Source organism: Varroa destructor, unplaced genomic scaffold, assembly GCF_002443255.2.
Source record: "Varroa destructor unplaced genomic scaffold, Vdes_3.0 BEIS01000003.1, whole genome shotgun sequence".
In the NCBI taxonomy this organism is placed as follows: Eukaryota; Metazoa; Arthropoda; class Arachnida; order Mesostigmata; family Varroidae; genus Varroa; species Varroa destructor.
This window is the reverse complement of record NW_019211456.1, coordinates 42,648,037-42,669,573: the sequence shown is the minus strand read 5'-3', so window position 1 is coordinate 42,669,573 and position 21,537 is coordinate 42,648,037. Positions and strand designations below refer to the sequence as shown.

Below are 21,537 nucleotides of genomic sequence, written 5' to 3'. Positions count from 1 at the left end.
ATTGGCAGCGACTAGAAGTGGGGTTAGGAGCAAAGAAGGAGAAAGACTACGACGAGAGTCACGCGGGGCTGCTTTGAAGCGTTGACGTTAAAATGAGAACCACTTCGAAGGCGCCTAGGGGGAACGAGCGGGTGAACGAACGAATGAGTGGACGACAAGACGAGGCGGTCGTTCAAAAGTTTCTTAGGGAACTGCGGGCCAAGACGAAGAGGAAAAGGAGGCGGCAGCGGCGACGACGACGACAACGGCAAAGGTCGTCGGCTTTCGCTAAGTCTCCTGCTGTTTCTGCTACTCCAGACCTGTCTGCAGCCGCTATCCCGCAGTAGCTATGCCAGACCAGTGAAGCAACTTGGGTGCAACCCATGACAGCTGCCTGCTTCTTTGCATCAGTGCTCCCCGCGATGGCCGTCGCGGACACCGCCTCGGTTGTTGCCGCCGTCAAGTGCAGCTCTGTTCGTGCCGCCTCGCAGAGCCTCTTCTCTCGTTTGCCGGTCGTCGTGGCGATGCCGGCCTTGCACCTTTTCTTCGTGGCTTTACCTTTCGACCGACGGCGCTGGGGGAGACGGGAGACTGTAGTGGCGATGATGGCGGTGGCGGATGCCATGGCCTCAGTAGCCGTACAACACGACCGACAGAAAGACAGGCTGCTCTCGCTGACTGGCAGGCAAAGAGGACGGGATGGGGTCGTGCTACTGCCGGTTGCGAGTAGTGGCAGCGGTAACAGCGGAGGCAGTAACAGTCACTCGAGAGGATCTCGGGCGCGGTGGCTGGAGACGTAGAGATCCCGGTTGCGGCGGGAATCTGAGCGGTGCTCGATGAGGATTTTCAAGGTAGGGGCAAATATCCCGTCAACGGACAGAGAAAGCCCGCCAGATGAAGACAGTTGTAGAGGCAAGACAATTGTGGTACTAGTCAGAGCAGCAGCTAAAGCAAGCAAATAGGCAAAGCAGTGATAGCTGTAACTGCGTGGGACAGGACCAAGGCAATGAAGCCGGGCTGGGGTATGGGACTGAGTTGAGTCTCAGGGTGAAGAGGTCAACAGTGCGCTTCGGGTAGAAGGAAAGAAGCGAGATCGTCTGGGACGTTGGGTCGGAACGGACTCGAGCTCACCGCAATGACCTGCAGATGCGAACGGACGAAAGGGGCCGGCCAGCCCAACCGACCGACGGACGACCGAGCAGTAGCCGTAGCAGCAACTACTACAACCACTCCCTATCCACGGTGATCCAACTGTCGTCAGCCGTTGGCCATCAGCCGCCGGGGAGCGGAGCGGAGGAGTACAGTACTGCTGTACAGAGGAGTAGAGCAAAGCAAAGCGGAGCAGCAGACCGGAGTCGAGCCAAGCACCGGTGGCGGCGGGCGGCGGTGGTGGTTGCGCAGCAGCAGGCGAGCGGGTAGGCTGCTCTTTAGTGGAGCGCTGCCAGCGGCAGCCGCCGCTGCTGCTGCTGCCGCTACCAGCACCGCCGCCGCCCCAGGAGCAGCAGTCCCAGAGAGGGGGAAGTGGTGACGGTGGTGCTGCTGCTTCAAGGGGTTCAAGGTGGGCTCCGCTGGGGCAGGCTGAAGAAAGGGGAGAAATGGGAAGAACACTGTGTGTGTGACGCTATATTTTATAAATTTTCGAGGGGGAGGGGGCGGACCGGCGGACTGTCGCGGCCGATGGCAGCCGAATGAACGAGTCAACAGCCATAGAATAGAAGCCTGGCGCCTAAGCAGTAGCGTCCCAAGCAGCCCGAGTAACAGTCGCTGGTCGCTTGCTCACTCACTCTTCCCGCTCTCCCCTCCCAATTTCTCTCCCTCTCTCTTTCTCTCGCTGGTTTACTCTAGTAACTCTCTCTTTTCTCGCGCTTTCTTGTCGATTGCTGTCGGTGGTCGTCGCGTTGCCGCTGGGCGCCCTCGCGCTCCCTCTTTCCCTCTTCTGGCCGGCCGCGCTGCCCTGGAAAACACTGCAATGCGCCAATTCGATCGATCGTCAGTCGCTGCTGCTGCTGTTACTCGGCTGCGCGTCGTCGTCTCTAGCTGACTGCTGCTTTTGTCGTCGTCGGCGTCGTCGTTGTTGTTGGCCGCGTCCTCTCGAGTTGTCCCAGGACTCGTGAGCGCAAGAGCGACTCAACGAGCGGAGCAGGAGGGGTGGCGGTGGCTTGGTTTTCGTTACGGCAGGCAGCGGTAGTAGTAGCGACGTTGCCGCTTTTTGGGAGGCTCCAGCCATTGATGCCACTGAACTGTAAAGCTCAGGGGGATTCCGCAGGCAATCGACCTTTTTGTCATCGTCACCAAGATGGCCGTCGTCTTCGCCTCGTCTTTTGCCATCATCATATCTGTCATGATCATCACTGACATGATCGCCAGCCTGCAGCGGCTGAAGGCGGTGCCATTTGCTGACTTGGCCGCTTAAAGACTGCAGACAGTGGCAGGGGTAGTAGTAGTACTTTAGGGAAAGGAATTCAGGGCTCCGGGTATTTATCGTTCAACCTGTGACTTCTTGACACAGCTACCCCTGTGGTAGTTCGTAGTAGGTTAGTTGGCTCACTGGCCGGTTATTTGGTCGGTCAGTTTCTTACTCGCTGTGGGGAACCGTTTTCGTCACCCCATTTACCCGTCCGTCTGTCAGTTGGTCTTGCCGTTTCGCCTCGTCCAGTCGTTCGGCTGTTGTCCGTGCCCCCATGGTCGTCCCGCTGCTCACTCGTCTCTCGCCGTGACCTGTTGCAATGTTGATGACTTCGTCTGACAGCGGTTTGCGGTTGGGTCCGAAAGCGAAGGGTTCAGGGATGCTCTGCGAGAAGGGGTCAGACAAAGCATGCTCGGAATCGGTGGCGTAAGCGAGAAATACAGAGGGGTGTGCGGGGTATTACTATCGGACACAGGAATATACGGCGGCAGCAAAGGCGGTGGTGTGGCAGCAGGCGTTCCTGCTGCTGCCTCTGCTGTCGGTGTTGGTTATTGTAGCCCCTCGAGGGGCTGTGCTTGATTGTTAGCTGATGAGCCGGGACTGCTTTCGAGACTGTGCTGCTGCTGTAGCATCGGTTGACAGCATTAGCGGTGCCAGCGGCGATGCAGTTCTGGCGATGGCAGCAGCGGAGCAGACGTGCAGGCGGTAGTGGCGAACGTTGGACAACGAGCCAGGGCAGGGACACCGGCGGGGCTCAAAACGACGCTGGCAGGGGTGACGGGGTGGAGGGGGAGAAACGGCACCCCACAGCCAGTGGCCGACCAGCGGGCCGGTACTATTGTTGCCATCAGCGGCACCGCCGATCGTGGTTGCTGCTGTTGGCGTCACACCGCTACGGCGGCAGTGGCAGCGGCCGAAGAAAACCTCAAAGAGTAGCTTACCCAATGCAACCTGCCACAAGGGGCACCAGACGCCGAAGCAGTAGCAGAAACGCAACGAGACAGCGGCGACGATTCCAATGGGGGAAGTGGTGGTGGTGAAATGAGGGCAGAAGCGGATAATTCCAGCCGCTACCATCACCCCTAGCAAGCGAACGAACGACAGAGGTGCTGGTTCCGCCGTCGCCGCTGCTGTTATCTGCTGTTTCTGTTCTACGTCTACCGCCTTTGTCGTTTCGACTAACGTTTCTAGTGCCGCGATAGGCATTGCTGGCAAAAGTGCGCCTCTGATTGAGCAATTAACCATCCGCTGACAGCCTTGCTCAGGAAGGCCTACCCTTGCCATTACTGTTTGTCGTCGTCACCGTTTTCTAGCACATCTCGCCCGCTTCGATGACAACAACGGCGGCTTTAAGGGACCGTTTTCATCGACGCTGCAGTTGGCGAGAGCGGCGTCTGTCAAAGTGCCAGCAACGACGCACTTCAAGATCAGCGTTGAAGGCAGCAGAGCCGAGCTACGGGTCCTCGAACACTGTAGACGTAAAGGCATAGCGAGAAAAGAATAGCGGGGCTTGCGACGTGATATGGAGTCTACGATGTCGTTGATGATACTATAAAGGGCATGTGTTCTGCGCGGTCTGGATGGCTGGATCGTCTCCAGATATGTCTAGAGAAAATGATGCACGAACAACAAGTTCTCCCGCATCAACCGCCAGGTCCAGTAACTTGACTCGAGCTAGATGACTCAGATGGATGTTTTCATTCTAACCGATGACCTTTCTAGAAGCGCTTATATATCAAAGCCCATGCCTGTTCACATGTGTGCGCATTTCATAGAACATTCTACTTTAGTAATTTAAACATGCATATGACTATTCGTACAAGAACGTTGTGTTACCCAAAGTCTGTAAAAAAGTATACGTATCAAAAGGATACCCCCTCCCCCCAAAGAACAAAAAAAAAGTTTTGTATAAGGATTAGCATATCGTGACACGTATGCTTTATATGGTTGTAGATAATATGACATTTCTTGTTTTAGTCTACATAAAATGCCAGGCACTATTGTTTGCCTTATGCTAACATGCGTGTATGCATCTAGGCGCATAATTGTGCTTCTTTTAGGTAAGGCTCTTTCAATCCGTATTGGTCAAACCGTGTAACTACTAGCTTGGTAGTCGACCTACATCGCCTGCTTCTCGTTTTTTTCAACCTTTTTTTTGCTTGCTTTTCTGTCTTACCGTATTCGTACCGGTGAGAACGAGTCAATGGCTGCTTCGGTGCCGGTACGTGTTCGCTTGCTTGCTTGGGCAAAGCTCTCGGATTGACCGTGTTCCGACTTGAAACAAGATAGAGCTTGCCGTAGCTACTCCTTTTCCTCCTGGATCAACAGCTCACTGAGTGTGCGTGAGGAGGAAACGGGGATCGAGCAGAGGCAGTAGCTTTCCGAATAGAAGGAAGGCGCACCCTTCTGACAAGCCCCTTCTCCGTAATGCCGTTTTACTCAGTAAAGCACAGGGTACTCAGTAGCAGCAGTTTGGCAAGAAAAGGCGTCTATCCAAAATCTCCGAAGCCCACCGCCCCCCGGCCTTGGGGTCCTGTCTGCGTTAGACGCCTCGGTTCTCTGGTAACTGCAGTGGTTGTAGCAGCACTATTAGGCTCCTCAGGGCAGACAAGCGTACTCGATGGCTCGCAGGCCCAACTGGCGGCAGCTTGCTTAAGGGCTGCGAGTCCATAGCGAGGGCTGGGATACGGATGCTCTGCAGCGGTCGTCGGTGTGTCGGCAGTAGTGGTGGCAGGAGCACGACTGTGCCTTCTACCGTGTAGTGGAGGCAGCAGAGGCCCGCTGAGCCGAGCTAGTGAACGGACAGCAGGCAGGAAGGCCTGCAGGCTTTCCTGTCTCTTGCCTGCCAGCCAGCCAGCTGCGGCAATTCGACCCGTCGGCATCAGCGCCAACGAGTGCGGGAATAGTGCGTTGCACTATAAGAGCCTCCCGTATCACCCCTGTTAGCGCTCGCATCACCCCCTTGAGGCGAGGCGAAGCGTGATGCATGCACTCGGTAACACCAGAGCATCCAGCTAGTCTTACTCCCTTCCTCGCAAAGACTACCCCATGCCGCCATCAAGGATATCACGTGTAAGACCATCCATAGTGGCAGCAGCAGTAAACCACCGAGCCGCGATGCTTGCAGCGGTAGAAGGGCCTCCGATACAGCCGAGCCAGCAGGCAGCCGTGGGCCACAGGCGTACGAGGCACCCCCATCATTGAACGAATCAACGAACGACGGGGCAGACTCGCTGAGTGGGGGAGACGACTGCTGGCCATATTAGACTCGAGCCGCCGGGTCACCACAACAGCTAACCCTAAACTTCCCGCCCCCTCCCAACCTGACCAGCGAAACAGCCACGACAAACACGGATGCGATCACCACCTACACCCTTCGTGATGCCCTTTACCATCGTCATTGCCGTCGCGGGCACCAACAAGGCCTTGTGGTGTTGTCGCTGTGATGTGTACTGCTACTTCCCTGTTGTTGTTACCGTCGTCGTCGTCGTCATTGTTCTTGTCGAGCCTGTTGCCGTTCCTGTTGTTGTTGTTCTTGTTGTCGTTGCCGTGGCAGGAGGCGTTGTTGCCGCCGCCGTCGCCGAAAGCAACCTCCCATCGTTGTTGTTGTTGTCGTTTGGAAGGGTGCTTGTTCGGGGTTCACTTGAGGGAGGATAAGTGGTAAGTGGATAGGCCACGGGCGGGCAGGCGGATAGGGAAAGATGGTCTATTGTAGGGCCGTCTCGAGAAGCGGCTTGATGAAGGCCGCTGGCAGAGCAGTCAGCTGAACGGCTGACAACGACTGGAGGTGGCGTTGAAACGGTGGTGGTCCCCAACAGAACAGCGACAAGCTGCCGTGCGGCCGGCCAAGGCGAGATAGGCGGTGACTACCAACACAAGTAGCGTGAACTGCTACTAGTGGCCTGCGGGGAGAGAAATTTTCAGACGAGAAGCGCCCAGCAAGTAAGAGCCATCTTCGTAGTGATGATGCTGATGCTGATCATGGACTCAGAGAGGGCTGGTGGAAAGACGGCGATGCCGACAACTGACAGCAGACCACCACGTCGAGACCAGCAAGTAAGAAGGGGCTTAAACGGGCTGTTTAGGGGTAAGCTGTCTACCGCTTGTGGCAAATGACGTGCCACATCCGGGATCACCGCGCTACACTCGCCGCGGCGGGTATGGCGAGACAGCCGCAATCACGGCTTCCATATAAGCTAGCCAGTCTGTCTGTTCCCTAGTAGTCCGGGAGTAGTTCCGTCTGCTTTACCGATAAGGGGCCTGAGTCCGAAGGCCGCGCTCCTGAGAACTGACAACCAAAGAAACCTCCTCCGCCCCGCATTGCTTGCTTCCAACATTGCCTTCGCTGTTCGCAATTACTGTCACAGATGCCACCGGAGGCTTACAAGCCAACGAGCACGGTGCGCTGTAAGCTTGTCCCGAAAAAGATAGGATGTGAGCCGAAAGGGGGTATAGGGCACGTGGGGCCCATATAGACTAGGTCGATGCGTGGCCAGTGAGCGCACAAGTCTACGCGGATGGACAGACAGACGGACACAGCGGACTCACATGATCACACGATCGTGCCACGTGCGTCAAACAACTTTTCGACAATCACTGAGTTTACTGGTCAGGTGTGATTTTAGGCTGCTAACACTGCAAGCATTATTGGCAATCGTAGCAGCGTATTCTAGTAGAGGTGCAAAAAGAAGCACGTTTGTCTTTCCGTCCCAATACGTACAAAAAGGTAACAAAAATTGCATAAACCATCGCACACCTTCTAGTCACTGCCCGATACGCACAACAACTTGACATCAAACACAGAACAGCGTACAAGTACAGGAGGCTGTCTAGAAAGCGAAGCTTGGAAGCGACGCGTAGCTGCTCTGAGAGATCGAGGAGCCTTTGCAAGCAAAGGCTTCGACTCCTGACAACTCTTATGCCTGTGCCCTCTTGGGTAATATTGTAGGTACTCAATCGAGGTGGATTCAGGCACAGTAAACAGACGCAATCGTGATTGTGACCTCGGGATTGAACAAAGTGCTCACGTGGGGTTGCCCCACGTGACGGCAGCAAGGTAGATACAATCCTGTAACAACAAAGATTCTTATAAACGGATCTAACGTGTGGACATGCATTCGGACCACACATACACTCACAAACACTATTTTGCAATCACCATTACGATCATTGGTCGGAAAGAACAGGAACCTCCTGTCCAGGCTTTGAATATCACTGGCTACAATAGCGATACTTCAATACTAACAATCACCTGTCGCAATCCTTGTATAGCTGCGCGCTAGCCTTGATAACAGTCCACTATGATTTCTATATCACGGTAACACGAAAGCAAACCGAGCCTTTGCCTCTGGACTCAGCAACTAAACGGAGCACGCGAAGATCAAATTTAGAGCGAGAGGTCTCACGGTCCTCATTGCTCTCTGCACCTCTCTACATAGTGATGCCCCATTTTGTCCTAGGAGTACAGACTCCGGCGTTCCGTACCACCTTGCACAGTGATCACTGCCGCCGATATGACTCCATGAAGACAGGTTGCTCGCTTCTCACTGCTTGTTCTGGTGTAAAATCAACTCACGATTTCTTGTATATACAGCGATAGGACGGAAGGCACCCACGCTTAACACCCCCCGCCCCCCAACGTATCGAGTGTAAGCACTGAACATTTTGTCCGTTTTTTTTTTGGACCCGCACGAACCGCAGCCAACGGAGCGATGGAAAAATGGGCCACTGCTACTGCGGCACCAAAGGCTGGAGCCCGCAGGCTGGCGCGTAGAGGGATAACCGTAAACACACACGCTTCTTTGTTCTTACCGCGACGACTGTATACACTCATGGATCGAAGTCCACAGGCAACTTGATGTTGTCAGTGGCCAATGGGGGTTTCCACAAGTGGCACCAACAGAAGCAGCAACAGACAGGGTCACCAGGATTATCGATCTCTGCAGTTCCTGCTGTTGTTATCGTCGTTGTTGTTGTTGTTGTTGCCTGTCTGTCTGTCTCCACGACCCCTATACATCTTTTTGGTAATTGAAATCCGCTTTCTTCGTACTCACCGTGGAAAACTGACGATAGGATGTGGTTCGTCGGCATTGACCGGCAGCGACTGGTGACGCAAGCCCGTGTGCACTTGTGTTGAAACAATAATCGTAGTAGTAACGATAGTGATAGTACCTGATTAGCTTAACTTGGTGAACGTTGGGTAGCAGGGCATGTATCCGTTCGGAACACTATGTTCTGCCATGTCCTTTTGCAGTGGTCGTTGTCGTCCCCGAGTTCAGCAGCGTGCAGCAGGTGGTCACGGCAGTGGTGGTGTTTGTGGTGGCAGCAGGGCCGACTTGAGGAGGACCACGATACTGTGGCGGATGGTTTACCACGGTAGCGGCTGGTGGAAGTGAGAGCGACGGCTGTCCGCGCGGAGCTGGTCAGGAGACAACACCACCATCGAATACAATCGCTCTGTCTGTCTCCGCTGCTCTTTCTCCTGCTGCAGCAACCGTTTCGACTGCGTTTCTTCGTCGTCTTCGTTGTTGTTGTTGTTGTTACAAGTATTGTAGTTTTCGTCGGCGTCGGCGAAACACGCAGCGGACGTCTTGGCCTAGCGTTCGACGACGTCGCTGGTCGTGATCGCTGCTATCCGTGGTCGTCCTGCCGCGTCGCGAAAACCACAGTCGCCGTTTTCGCACGCGTTCGCGCCTACACTGGCGTTCGCACAAACTCACGGGGTTCAGGGGACGGGCCGGGACGGAGGGAGGGGGACAGAATTTTGTCTCCACGCTCAACTCGCTTACTCCTCACTCAATTCACTCACTAACTCACTCAACGAACGCGGGCACGAACGTACCAACAAAGCAAGCAACGAACGCACGAACGAACGAAACAACGAACTGCGGCGGCCAACAGCTCTGATGTGTTGGTTGGCCGCTTGCTGACTCAGTCAGCCGCTTGGTCCCTCCGTCCGTCCATCCGTTGCTCGTTCACCCGCTCGGTTCGTCGGACCCGTGCTCGGCTGCTGCTGCTACGACGACGTCGACGAGGACGACGGGTTGGTTCGTTCGGTGGTTGGCTGATTCGTTGGTGGCCGTGTAGCAGGAACAGGCGAACAACCGAGTAGCTAGCCAGCCAGCAGCAGCAGCAGCAGCACACGGCACCGCCGTAACGCGCACACAGCAGCAGCAGCAGCAGCAGCAGCAGCAGCAGCAGCAGCAGCAGCAGCAGCAGCAGGCTTTCGTACAGCCGGAGCACAGCGGGCCGCCGAACGGCTCTCGCTTGTAAAACGAAAGCCCTCCGAGAGGGAGGGGAAGAAGGCACTAAGGAGCAGAAGCAAAAATTCAGAGGCTCGGTTGCAATTGGTTGCGCAGTGAGTGTGTCTATCTGTCTGTCTGTGTCGATGTTTGTCTGGGTGTTTCTGTGTGTGTGTAGCGGCGACAGCAGCCATTGTAGAGTTGTGCCACAGAGCGCCTCGCGGACGGAGCGCGTAGCTCGCGCGCGGAGATGTCTGTGTGAGTCTCCGCTGCGATGTGCTGGTTATGAGCTCAACGTCCTCTACTACTACATGTCTGTATGTGTGTAAGAGTTCGGTTGACCGCGCGCCTGTCTGTCTCTGCGTGCGTGTGTGACCTCGTGGATGTGTACGCCTGTCTCCCTGATTCGGTCTGTCGGCCTGTCTGTGTATGTCAGAGGAGCAGCAGCAGCAGCAGCGGCATACGTGGTGTCCGTGTGTAAAAGCTCTCTCGGCGCGCGGCTGGTGGGACGCGCGCGGCGGACTCACTCCATCTCTCTCCCTCTTCTCTTCTCTTTCCTTATCACCGTCTCTCTCTCTCTCTTTCTTTCTTTCTCTCTCTAGCGCGCTTTCTCATGCTCTCCCGGTAGTAGAGGCAGCTCCCTCTCGGGGCGCGCGTGGGGCCCGCGCCCGCGCGCCCTTCCGCGCGCCGCCAGAGGCGAGAGGGACTACACAAGAACAACGCTCCTGGCTGCTGCTGCTGCTGCCGTTAGCTGCCTGCTCGGTGCTGCTGCCGCAGCAGCAGAAGCAGCAGCGCCCAGCACCATCACAACCACCGCCACAGTTACCGGCCGCCGTCAGCGGAGTCTGTGCAGCAAAGCAGCAGCCAGGCTACCGACGGCCGCGCATCGGACCAGGCGGTAGAAGCAGCAGGCCCGGACGCAGGCCCGCCCGGTAACCTGGCGGTTCGGCTCGGGTCGGCTGCCGTGGCGCGGCCCCGGCGCTGCCCTGGCGCGGACAGTCAGCCAGCCAAGCAGCCACTCGCTCAGTCGACTTGGCCTCGGCTGCTCGTCGTGCTAATGGCGGCAGTAGCGGCGGCAGCAGCGTCGGCAGAGGGTCGCGCCCGCACAGAGTCGCCCGCCGCGCAGCGTCACGCGCGCCCCCCAACGGACGCCGTCTATCGCAGCAGCGCCGACCACCAACGCTACTGCTTGACCCAAGCAGGCCTATCTGAGCTTGAGCAAACGCCACTCTTGCTGCTCCAAATCCGTCGATCGTGGCCAAGACAGCCACGATCGCGACTGTCCTCAGTGCCACGATCATCATTAATATGAGAACGCAACATGGAGTTTATAAACAGTAAAGGAAGCTGTCGTCCGCGTCGAAGCAACGAACGCAGAGCTAGACACCGTTTCAAAGCACTTTTTTTTTTTTTTTTCATTTAACGCCTATTAACGCTGGCTACTGTACAGACCATGTCACTAGGCTAAAGGTTATGTATTACTTGACCCGGGTCCAGTCTAACAAATTTTTTCATACCATTTTTCCATACGAGCCACAAAGCAGAAAAACGACCGTATACAGAACGCGCGGAAGCACCATTTGCTTGTCTCATTCACTAGGCATAGGGCAACGCTGTACCGCCTGTTCTGTTCTGTCTCTTTGCGAAAGCAGTAGAACCGCCGCTATTGCTACTGCTGCTGCCGGTGTCGCCTTTGCCAAATGGCGATCTCACAACCAGACACGAAAGACGGCGGCGACGACGACAACGAGGATTCCGGTAACAACAACAACAACGACAATTGAGCTGTCTAGCGCTCGCGCATCTCCGCCACTGTCAGTGCTGTTGCTACTGATGTTGATGCCTTTGCCACGGCCACTACTGTCGCAGACTGGTCGACGGAGGGTCTCTGCCGTTTCGTTCGAGGATTACGTGCTCATCCTTAAGGAGGGCAACCCCACTGGCACGACCGCCTGCTGCTGCTTCTGCTGTTGTTGCCGCTGCCGGCGGCTACTGCTGCGAAAGGGGAGCCGATGACAGGCGCCGCACCCCGTCCCCGGAACGGACTCCCTACTGGCTCGCCTGCCCGCTAGTCTCCTCCTCGATCTTCGTTGCGTCGCTTCGCTTCCCGAGCGAACTCGTTCGCCCGTCCGTTCGGCCATACCACAACCGCCATCACTACCGCAGCGATGACAACAACAACGACTGCCACTATTGCCCCTGCCGGTGGTACGAGTGGATGGTTGCCGCAGACGCCGCTCTCGCCGGCCTCAGGCCTTAGCCCATCCACGGAATGGAAGGAGGTGTTACGAAACCCCTACTCCCCACGCCCTCCGCATACAGAGTACTACTATTACTACACCGCTTTCCCTCTGCACTGTTGCTTTGCTAGCTCCGCTGCTTTGTACCCTTTTCGGACACGAACACCAGACATATCCCATGTCCCCCTTCCAGCGCCTCCTGAAAGCTTCCGATCTGCCATCGCTGAGAACCATAGTTGGCCGCTTCGAGCCAAGTATCTGTAAATGGGGTGACGATGGGGTGTGCTCAAAGGGACGTCGTCCTGATGGCGACAGGCGGCAGATACACAAGAAAGGCGTCCCTCGGCTTTCTGACGATGGTCCTCAGCCAGGCCGCAGTCGACTTCCATACCCCCCTCTCCCTTTCACCTCAACAAGCCACACTATATAGTGGTACCCATCGTGCTCCAGGTTCCTCTCGGTCGGTCGGTCGTCTCGGAGAACGGGAATGGGCACGATCGTGGTGGCGGCAGCGGTGGCAAGCGGATAGAGAGCCGTTGCCATTGCTACCGCCATCGCTTGAAAGCCGAGAGCCGTCGCCCACGGAGAGCAGCAGGGCACCAAGAGTTGTCGAGTTAGGCGTTAGCACCGAGAACAGCAACGGCGCCGACGGTGGTAGTTTGTGTGGCAAAAGGGGGGGACAGGGTTGGATCGACGGTTGCGGGTATACAGCTAGTCACCCGTCGAGCGAACGCAAGTCAGGCTGTTAGCCATGCCGAGAAGAGCGACGAAGGCAGCGGCTAGGCAGGAAGGCAGACGGGAGTGAGCGAGCTGAGCGAGAAACGGACAGGAAAGGAAAGTGGAGCCGACAAACAGCGTGGACGACGGATGTCCGCAGACAGCCCAAAGGATGGCTTAGAGGTGGCTGGAGAAAGATGCTGGGAGACGAGGGTCGTCAGAAGAATGGTGCAGGGGTAGCGAAGCCGCCGGAAGGGGGAAACGGAATAAAGGCGGCGGAACAGAGTAGTGTGGAGACGAGCACCGATGGCGGGAGGCAGCACGAAACAGCAGCCACTGCTCTAGTTGAAGAAGCGCGTCGCCGGCTGTCGGACCCACTGTGGAGGAGACAACGACCGTCGACCGAGCGACCAAGTAAAAGAGCCAACGAGCCGGCAAGCGAGCGAGGACCACCGTGCACCGGGAAAGACCACTATTACATACGGGAACGAAGAAGGCGGGAACGACCAGGGATGAGGTTCAACTCGCCGGCGGCAGCGAAAGTAACGGCAGAGGCACGACTGAAGGACACGGGGGGATGCGTCCGAAAGCAAGGCCAGCCTGTCGTTGTTGTTGCCTCCGCTATAGACAATGTTGCAATGGGCGAGAAAGAGTGGCGAGTAGTTGTCGAGATGTGTGGTTCGCAGTAACCGGCACTGGCCCACGACAAAAGGGGCAAGGTCATGCTTTCTGCTCGACGACATCAACGGGAAGGAAGAAAAAGAGAAAGACGAGGACGAGCAAGAAGCCGATGGGGACGGCCGCTGCATGGGGAAGAGACTCACATACCAAAAGGCAAGCGAGGAGCAATGGTAGCCAGGGGGCTAGCAATGGGGGTCTTGGGCAGCTAGACAGACAAACGGTGGGCATCTGCCAGTCAGCAAGAGCAGCCGACCCATCCGTCGCAGTAGCAGTGGTGGCAGCATAAGCGCCAACAGCAACAGTCCCTATGAGCCTGACTTCACGCAAGCGGAAAGCATCCAAAGTGGCTGCTTCTGCTGTCGGTGGGCTGTTGCGTGACCTCCGCCTCTAGAGTATCCCCAAGCCATTACCAGAGAGGCCATCAACCCCCCCACCTACCAAACCCCTATCGAACAATCACGGAATTCCTTGCCACCAAATCACTCCTGCCACTAAGTCTTCGGCAAGTTTTGGTGATGACAGTGAGAAGCTAGCTGGCTGGAAGTGAGAAGCGCACACACTAACATGCCGAGATACACATCCACACACACACGCACACACACACACATCCACGCACACACACATCACAGATGACCATAGAGACACACATGTATGTTTATATACACAAATAGTCTCACAGAAAGGCGCTGTGCACGCACGTACTACCAGACAGGCACATAACGTGGGCACCACATGCATCTACGAACCACGTGGATCTTTGCAGTTGCCAGCGACCTACATTGGGGGTGGGGAATCCTGTCAACAAGCGGCCTAAGGAGGTAGATGCCTCTGTGGGCGCAGTGGCAACAGCCGCGGAGGTGGTAACGTGCCCCAGGGGCCGCAGTAATAGGGAAAGCAAATGTAGAGGGGACCGGCTGCCGGTTAAAAGATCGTAGGTGACAAAGCGTGACCTCGAGTTACTTCTGGAAACAGTATCGGGGAAAAAGCAGGCTTTCTGATGACTAGGTGGCAAAATGGGAAAGGGAAGTCTTTCGAACACGGCAAGCCAGTGTGGCCCATTGCAAGCAAAGCCACGCTGCAAAGTACGGTGGAATCGCCACCGGTAGCGACGGGCTTCATAGCAGTTGTATTACCATTAGCTGCAACCGAGACAGCCACCGTCCCGAGACTGGTAATTAGCGATAAGGCGGGAAGGTGCAATCTATCCTGAGATGTAGTGGCGAAGGCAGCATATCCACGGGGATGGCAGCAGTACCGGCAACACCTGCGGCAACGAGGAGTAGAGAAGCAATTTGCGCGATGTCGAAATAAGATACCAGGCGACAAACAGCATAATATCATGTGAGGAAACAGAGTTTTGAAGGCGATCTGCGTATATCACGCTGGCGAAGGAGCGAAGAGCAGAGACTGTGCCGAACACTTCGCAGAGTCAAAACTATCAGGATGTTGCTAAGAACAGACACAAAAAGAGCTCCGCAATATTTATTCCTGTAATGATCACCAACACATTGTACGATTTTGAATGTAGATTCTTCCAGGTTGATGGCATCCATAAAGAGACTCAAAGATTTGTGCGCATGCTGAGTTTTAAGAGGAACAGTGTTGAGATGTAACGATAAACTAATGCGAATGCAGCGCCTCTGATAAAGACACAGTGTCCTGAACATACTAATGGCAAACATGCTTTTCCTTGGCAAAGGTATTCTGTGCGAAGTATAGTCTCTACTGACAGCGAGTATAGCAGCCAGATTTCTCAGGCTCACGTATATCATTTGACGATAGCCAAGGGTAAATTGAAACAATGTTATTCGTAAATGGTCACCTTTTTTCCAAGTAGACATTCCGTACTTTGCGAAAATCTCACAAGCCAACATTCGCTTACGTTGGCATGTCACAGCACAGCAGTCCTTCTTATTTCAACGTGGCCGCTTTATGTAATCCTTCTGCTATACTTGACCAAACATCAATAGCATAGAATAAACACGAACATGGTGACCGTTACGATTTGTACGATCTTTTACGAACGTTGTGTAAAGAGTACATTAAGATATCAATACATTGCCTATGCACAAACGGTTTCTCGGATAAATTATCAGTTAATCTGAATTACATGAAAATAATTTCAATAGTAATAATAACAACAATAAACTAAAAACAGTGGAATAATTGAAAGTGAGCCGTTGTTTATACAAAATGGCTTATCTACATCCGGACTCTTTTCCATGCTTGGATTTCAAGGCTACATTTAAATAAAAGCAAGTAATTTAACGAATTTTTTGCATGCGTTAAACGTATCATTCGTTATGATCATATTTATTCAGTATAGCCATCATTTACCACGAATACATCTTCAACTTAAGACCTGAACTGTCTACATACGTAATTGACTTTTTGTTAGTAGCCGTGCGTCAAACGACGCCAGTAGGTATACCCTCATTAAGGTGTCACTTAAATGCACTATGTATAGAAAATTCAGTGGAATTCAATTTTGGGCTGATAGCAGGCTTAAGGTCCCAAAGATGCAAAACCTAAAACAGTCAGCGAGTAGAAAAGGTGCAAAAAAGCGCAGAAAGTTTCAAAACGCTAACCGCCGGAGCTCAACTGCATGACCCGATCTGTAGTTGGTATTCTACGCCTAAAGATAGCCTTTATTTCTTGTATGAAACGCCCTGATGTATTGACAATGTTTTCCAGAATATTCTGATGAAGTTTGGACTCTCTAAATTCAAAGTCCAATGAAAATCATCCTCCGGTTTGCCTTCTACGAGGTTTTCGGAAACCACTTGAAAATTAGCAAGCTCGATTTCGGGCAAAGAGAAAAGTTTACGGGAAAAGTGAGAGCTTCATACCGCGTGAACACACTAGATAATAGCCATTTTTTGGTCAAATTATAGAAACGACGCACTGTTTATTCGCCATGATGACTTACATGTTTTCAAAGGAACTGGGTTTTATTTTCCAACCGAAAATATCAATTGCACATACGCGTACTAGGACAAGCAATCTGTTAAACTTTGGCCGAACTAAAATTTCGCTTGTGGGAATTTGTAGCGCTAGAGGTAAGAGCCTGCAAATTAATAAACGAGCTTGTATGTACCTCACTGCGTAAAAGTGCTGCTTGATTAAACTTGCTATGGGCAAAACGGAGGTATATAAAAATACTCCTTATGTAGGACTGTGTTATACGGAGTCAGTGATCAAGGGCATTTTTGTCTCCAAATGGGACGCCTGTGAACATTTTACTTACATCTAGTAAAAATCTAAATCCGACAAAGTTAGGCCACTAGGACAGTTTTTTTTTTTATTGTTTTCCCAGCGGTTCGTCTACGGCTTATTTAACTATCGCTAATGAATAATTAAGTTCCAGTTGCTAGTGTTACCTAAAATTCTGTGTAAATAACAAACATACTTTAGAACCTAGCCAGTTCTTTAGGCAAACCCTTAACGTGGCGGACAAGGCGTTCTTGCCGTACCTCATTTTGACTTCGTTTGTTTGAAGCCATTTTAAAGACAATTGATTTCTATAACTGTCGAAGCACCAGGAGACATCTATACCGCTACGAAACGAGTCAAAGTTCGTCGTGTGGTCGAAATAAAAATTGGTAGGCAATTATTCCTGCATCGATTCGTAGGTTTTCAAGGACCTGATGATGATGTTGTGTTTTTTTTTTAATTGAAAACTCTTATTTTCTGTTTGATTTCGACTCATTGTTTTTAAGCTTGTATACCACTAACCACCTCATGAGTTAACTTTTTGTTCATTATTCAGCTAAATAAAGTCTTCTGCTATGGATTATTTCTTTAATGTTCTGGGCTTTCTCTTTAGTAGTAACCCTATCGCTCAAAACAAAAGAGCAACTCAGTGCGATGTATGTACTTTGATGCACTGTAGACGACAAGGTATATCTATCACAGCTTTCTTTACAGATATTATCTATTTAGACATTTTTATAGCTACAATGAAAGGGAACTGTTTCATGCAGTTACTACCATCACTGGTAGACGTGTCAGTATGCGTAAGGCCATGCACATCTATACACCATATATTTGCCCTTGGAGGCACATACAGATTAAAGATATGACGAACAATGCATAAGTTGAAGCCTGTACTCCTTAGTCCGTGATGCGTGTTGCATCACCGCTTTTGTTCAGGCTGACCGCATTATTTACGATCTCGCCCCGAAATCGAGACTCGATGGGGGCGCATATGAGCTGACATTTGTGGAATCAACCTAAGGAAATGGTTCGTCCTGTATAAAATGGTTCCGGCCTCTGTTCATTGCTGCGACAATGCAGTAGATCATCTATCGTCTGGTTGCTGTGGCAAACTGTCACGAATCAATGAGCAGTGCACGAAAGATAGCGGATTCTGCAAGCTTCGTACCTGCAGCTGTTGCTGCCATTGCCAAAGTGGACGTCCAGTTCCTTCTTGTTGCAGGCCTCGTCTGACTCAACACGATTTTGTCGTCTCTATTTTTCTAGCCGCACCACCTCGGCCGATTATTTTTGGCCCCGGCATTTTTGACTTTCATCGCCCTATTTTGGCACTTTCTGCACAGTTCCTTCCTCTTTCTCCAAACTTACGATCTCGATTTCCCGACAATGACCTTTCAAGGTATGAATTCCTCTTTCAGTCGTCATCGACGGTGGACCTGTTTCGACACATACCATATATCTGACCACTTGTACGCAACTATTGAGCGTAACTGGAGGGTTGTTAGCGAAACGATCATGTCAGTTGACGCAGATACATATTCGGCTTTGACTACAAATTTACATTGGACAAGGGAATATCTTGAGCGTTTTGTTATGTTGTGTTTTTACGCAGCGAATTCTAATGAGGCCGAGAAGCTGCAATGCAAAACGATACAAATACTCTTTCATTCATACCTGTAAGATGCATAATAATAAATATTGCGGGCAGTAAAGCGTAGATATTTCTAGTATTATACTTTGGTAAGACATCGCTTAACAACACTTAATTAAGGGATACGACTTCGCTAAATTCTTCATTACACCCCGCCCCTTGAAACCTTTCCATCTGTGAACATTTTCGACATGATCTACATGACTGATACGCATTTACTATAGCTTCACTGATTTGGTATTTAGGCGATAAACTGAGACATCTACATTTCAAAATCAGTAATGATCACTACTGGTCTCTCTGAACTGTTCCACTATAGTAGTTTTTCATTTAAAGAAAGTCTTCTTTGGTCACTTCTACGTAGACGTAATAAGTTGAATTTTCCATCGTATGTATACACGCATTTTCTCTTCTGACTGTTGGCTGTATTGTCATATTGCAGGGATTTCCATCGCTGTTTTTTGTCATCCGGCAAATGCGACACTGCTGACGAACCACTTACTCAGCCGAGGCAATACCCAGACCCAAGCCTCGTTATCGGCTGGATTGATCAAACATTAAGATTGATATATTTGTTCTTACTAAGGTTAAGTTGAGTGATAGTCTTTTTTAACTAGCCGTGTTGTTGGGCGAAACAAGGCCCACAAAAGCGGGTACCAAGACCATGAAGAACCTTTTGCTCCGTCGTGCCGTATCCGTTGATAGTAAATAACAAACAAAACCACGATCTGCCCTATTCGGTAATTATTGCGTACCGTCTCTGACACAGTTCCAGTTGAAATTAATGCGTAGTAAGCTCGAACATTATGTTACTAGAAGGAAAATGTTCACCGTTTGTTATTTATTGGTTACTTTGTATATGATTATGTTAAGTGTTTCAAGCTTACCGATGCAGGATGATTCCTTGCCCCATTGAAGCATGTCTTCCAGTGTTATTTTGCTTGTACGAGTATCCAGCATACAGGATCTCATGTAGATTAGTGGATGAGTCCATTATGCTTGGCAAAGCCAGCGTACGAACTAGTATGCTTATGGCGACCGAGTATAAAAGATAGTCGTGTTTTACGTTTGGTCCTGCTTGTTAAACGTAGTTATAGATCTTCAGCTCCTTCCTTTAAGGGAATAGTTGTTTCTACACATGGTGCTTCGAACTTGGGACTGGTTTCGTGCAAGATTGACTGTGAGATATTGGGGCTACTAGAATTGAAATTTAAATAAAATCAAGTCCGAATTTTTTGTCTATGATCTTTCGGTTATTAGCAGTGTAGCCAGTATCGCCAAGCAAAACCCATGTTGCCCTGATGGTTAGATATTGCAAAATATTCGGTTGTAGAACTGCTATTTACTGGTTCAAGTTTCATACAGCAACATATGCCCTTAACGAATGCGAAATTTATAGATTTGCAAAACATAAGGTATTTTTAGATAAACAGGGCAGATGTCCTTATAAGCTAGGTCGTCCAAGTAGGTCCAAAATGGCTAATATTGGTTAAAAGCAGTTTCAGTGGCCTTTCAAGTCCAAAGAGAAGAACACAAATATTACTAACAAACTAAGCATCCGGCCCATTTAAATGACCACGACCTAATCACTGGAACCACATATATATATATATATAGATATATATGTATATATATCTTGCCAAGTCGCAAGCCTCATTACATTGCATCGAGTGTTTCTTGATGCAACCCTTCACTAGCTCATCACCTGACGTTCTCAATATCGCCCAAAGTAATTACAAAGTCTTTGTCCCCGTTGCACCGCATTGGCTCCCCTAAATGCAATGCTTAAGGGTTGAAGCGTCATTCAAAATGTGTTTCAAATACAAATGAAACACTCATGTAACTCAAAAAGTGTAACATCTCTGAACTCGCGCATTTTCAGAAGGAATACTGAAAGAAAGCGAAGGGCGAAGAGAAGGCCTCGAGGGGACGTCAAGTTAACGTCGAATCGATGCCTTCAGTTAGTTACGTGTACCCTCTAGCGCAGAGGTTCTTTGCATAAACTCCAGACAATGTGTAACGTCGTCAAGATTATTATATAGGTTGGGCCTAAAGCTGGGCAACTCAGCGTAAGTGTCCTCTTCCCCCGTGATAAGGTACAGCACGTACGCATCCACTCGCTCACGATGGTTGTCCGGCGGTCCTGTAAGTGACCCCGTTTCTGCTTCAAGTCTTTACCTCGTATCTTTTCTCTATCCATCTGTCTCTCATCGCTGTCTAGACAACCCCGTGCGGTATTCGCATTCGTTAGTAGGAGCCACAGGCTGCTTCTGGTAGCCGTAAAAGTAGCATTCATTGTTGCACTGAAATTTGCAACTCGCGAACGGCAAGTTGATTTGAACTACCTGGTCTCCTTGACGGGTAACGGTAAACGCGGATTTGGTGGGGCGTGAAAGCCGAAAAGGGTCGGCGCGTATTATGTGTGTGTGGTAGCGGCGAAGTACAGACCCAAGTGTTTGCCATTATTAGACAAAATGACATGGAACATAGGATGATGTCAGTTATGTTCGCCGACTCTTGTTGTCTTGTGGTAGAAACACAGAGGCGCTGACCACTGGGCCAATGGCGAAGCCAAACGACGCCTGAAAGCATTCGCCTTCTCATTAGCTTCCTCTCTTTTCTATTCAACAGAAACTTCTCACCACTACCTATACGCCGCAGCAGGAGTTGTTTCATTACTTTTCTTTATTCTTCTCCTTCTTTATGAGATTGCCTCGGTCTGTGCTTCGAATAGCTGCGTGTAGTCTAGATAGCATCACGATGGGAGAATGCAATCGCGGGAATGAAGCAACCACAGTCGCAGCACTGACAATTGCAATGGCTGGCTGCGATGCTATTATTGTGTGCCAACTCCGACCACTGAAATACCCGCCACCATTTGCAATAGCAATATGCTGACTATAAAAGGCCAAAGTTGAAATAGCAGTTTTCGATTGCCACTTTGTCGCTGTAAACCTGACAGGAACGGAATGTAGTCTGGGAGTATGGGTTGCTAAAGTGAAGGGTTTAGCTTTGCAGCTATGTTCTGAGAGGAATGAACTGTCAGAGGTGACAGCAATCTCAAATCCCGCCGAGGCACATTTCTTGGGATTACAAGTTGTCCCAACTGACAACTCTACGCGCCAGCTTCGACCTACTGTTACTGCTACCACTGCTTCTAGCATCAGAGAACACGTGTCTAAGCGGTGTTACGCTTGAAATTGTAGCTAATAGTGAGGCACACGTTACCGGAAGGGCTTTTCCCTTTGATCGCGTCATCTTCTCTATCGCCAGCTTTTTACCGTTTTTCAGTTCCCTTCCCGCTTCTGGCAGCCTTTCTGGCTGACCTTCTTGCGTAGATGTAACATTCACTGGGCGGGCCTGGTCAAATGGTACGTGACAATGACATAATGGGGCGGTAGTATG

At 51.4% G+C, this 21,537-nt stretch overlaps 1 protein-coding gene and 1 long non-coding RNA gene across 6 annotated transcripts in view; one reads left to right on the top strand and one right to left on the bottom strand.

Annotated features, from left to right (window-relative positions):
• The window catches only part of LOC147756979 (uncharacterized), a 51,681-nt gene that overhangs the window by 23,437 nt on the left and 6,707 nt on the right, over nucleotides 1–21,537 (top strand). The window contains exon 6 of one of the 5 annotated variants that reach the window (XR_015322809.1): nucleotides 18,575–19,689. The exons of the other annotated variants lie outside the window; for them this stretch is intronic. This is a non-coding gene — a long non-coding RNA (uncharacterized LOC147756979). Of the gene's footprint in view, nucleotides 1–18,574; nucleotides 19,690–21,537 lie in introns of those variants that run through there. 5 annotated transcript variants of the gene reach the window in all.
• LOC111248223 (uncharacterized) overlaps nucleotides 1–21,537 on the bottom strand; it is a 164,477-nt gene that overhangs the window by 137,751 nt on the left and 5,189 nt on the right. The window lies entirely within an intron of this gene.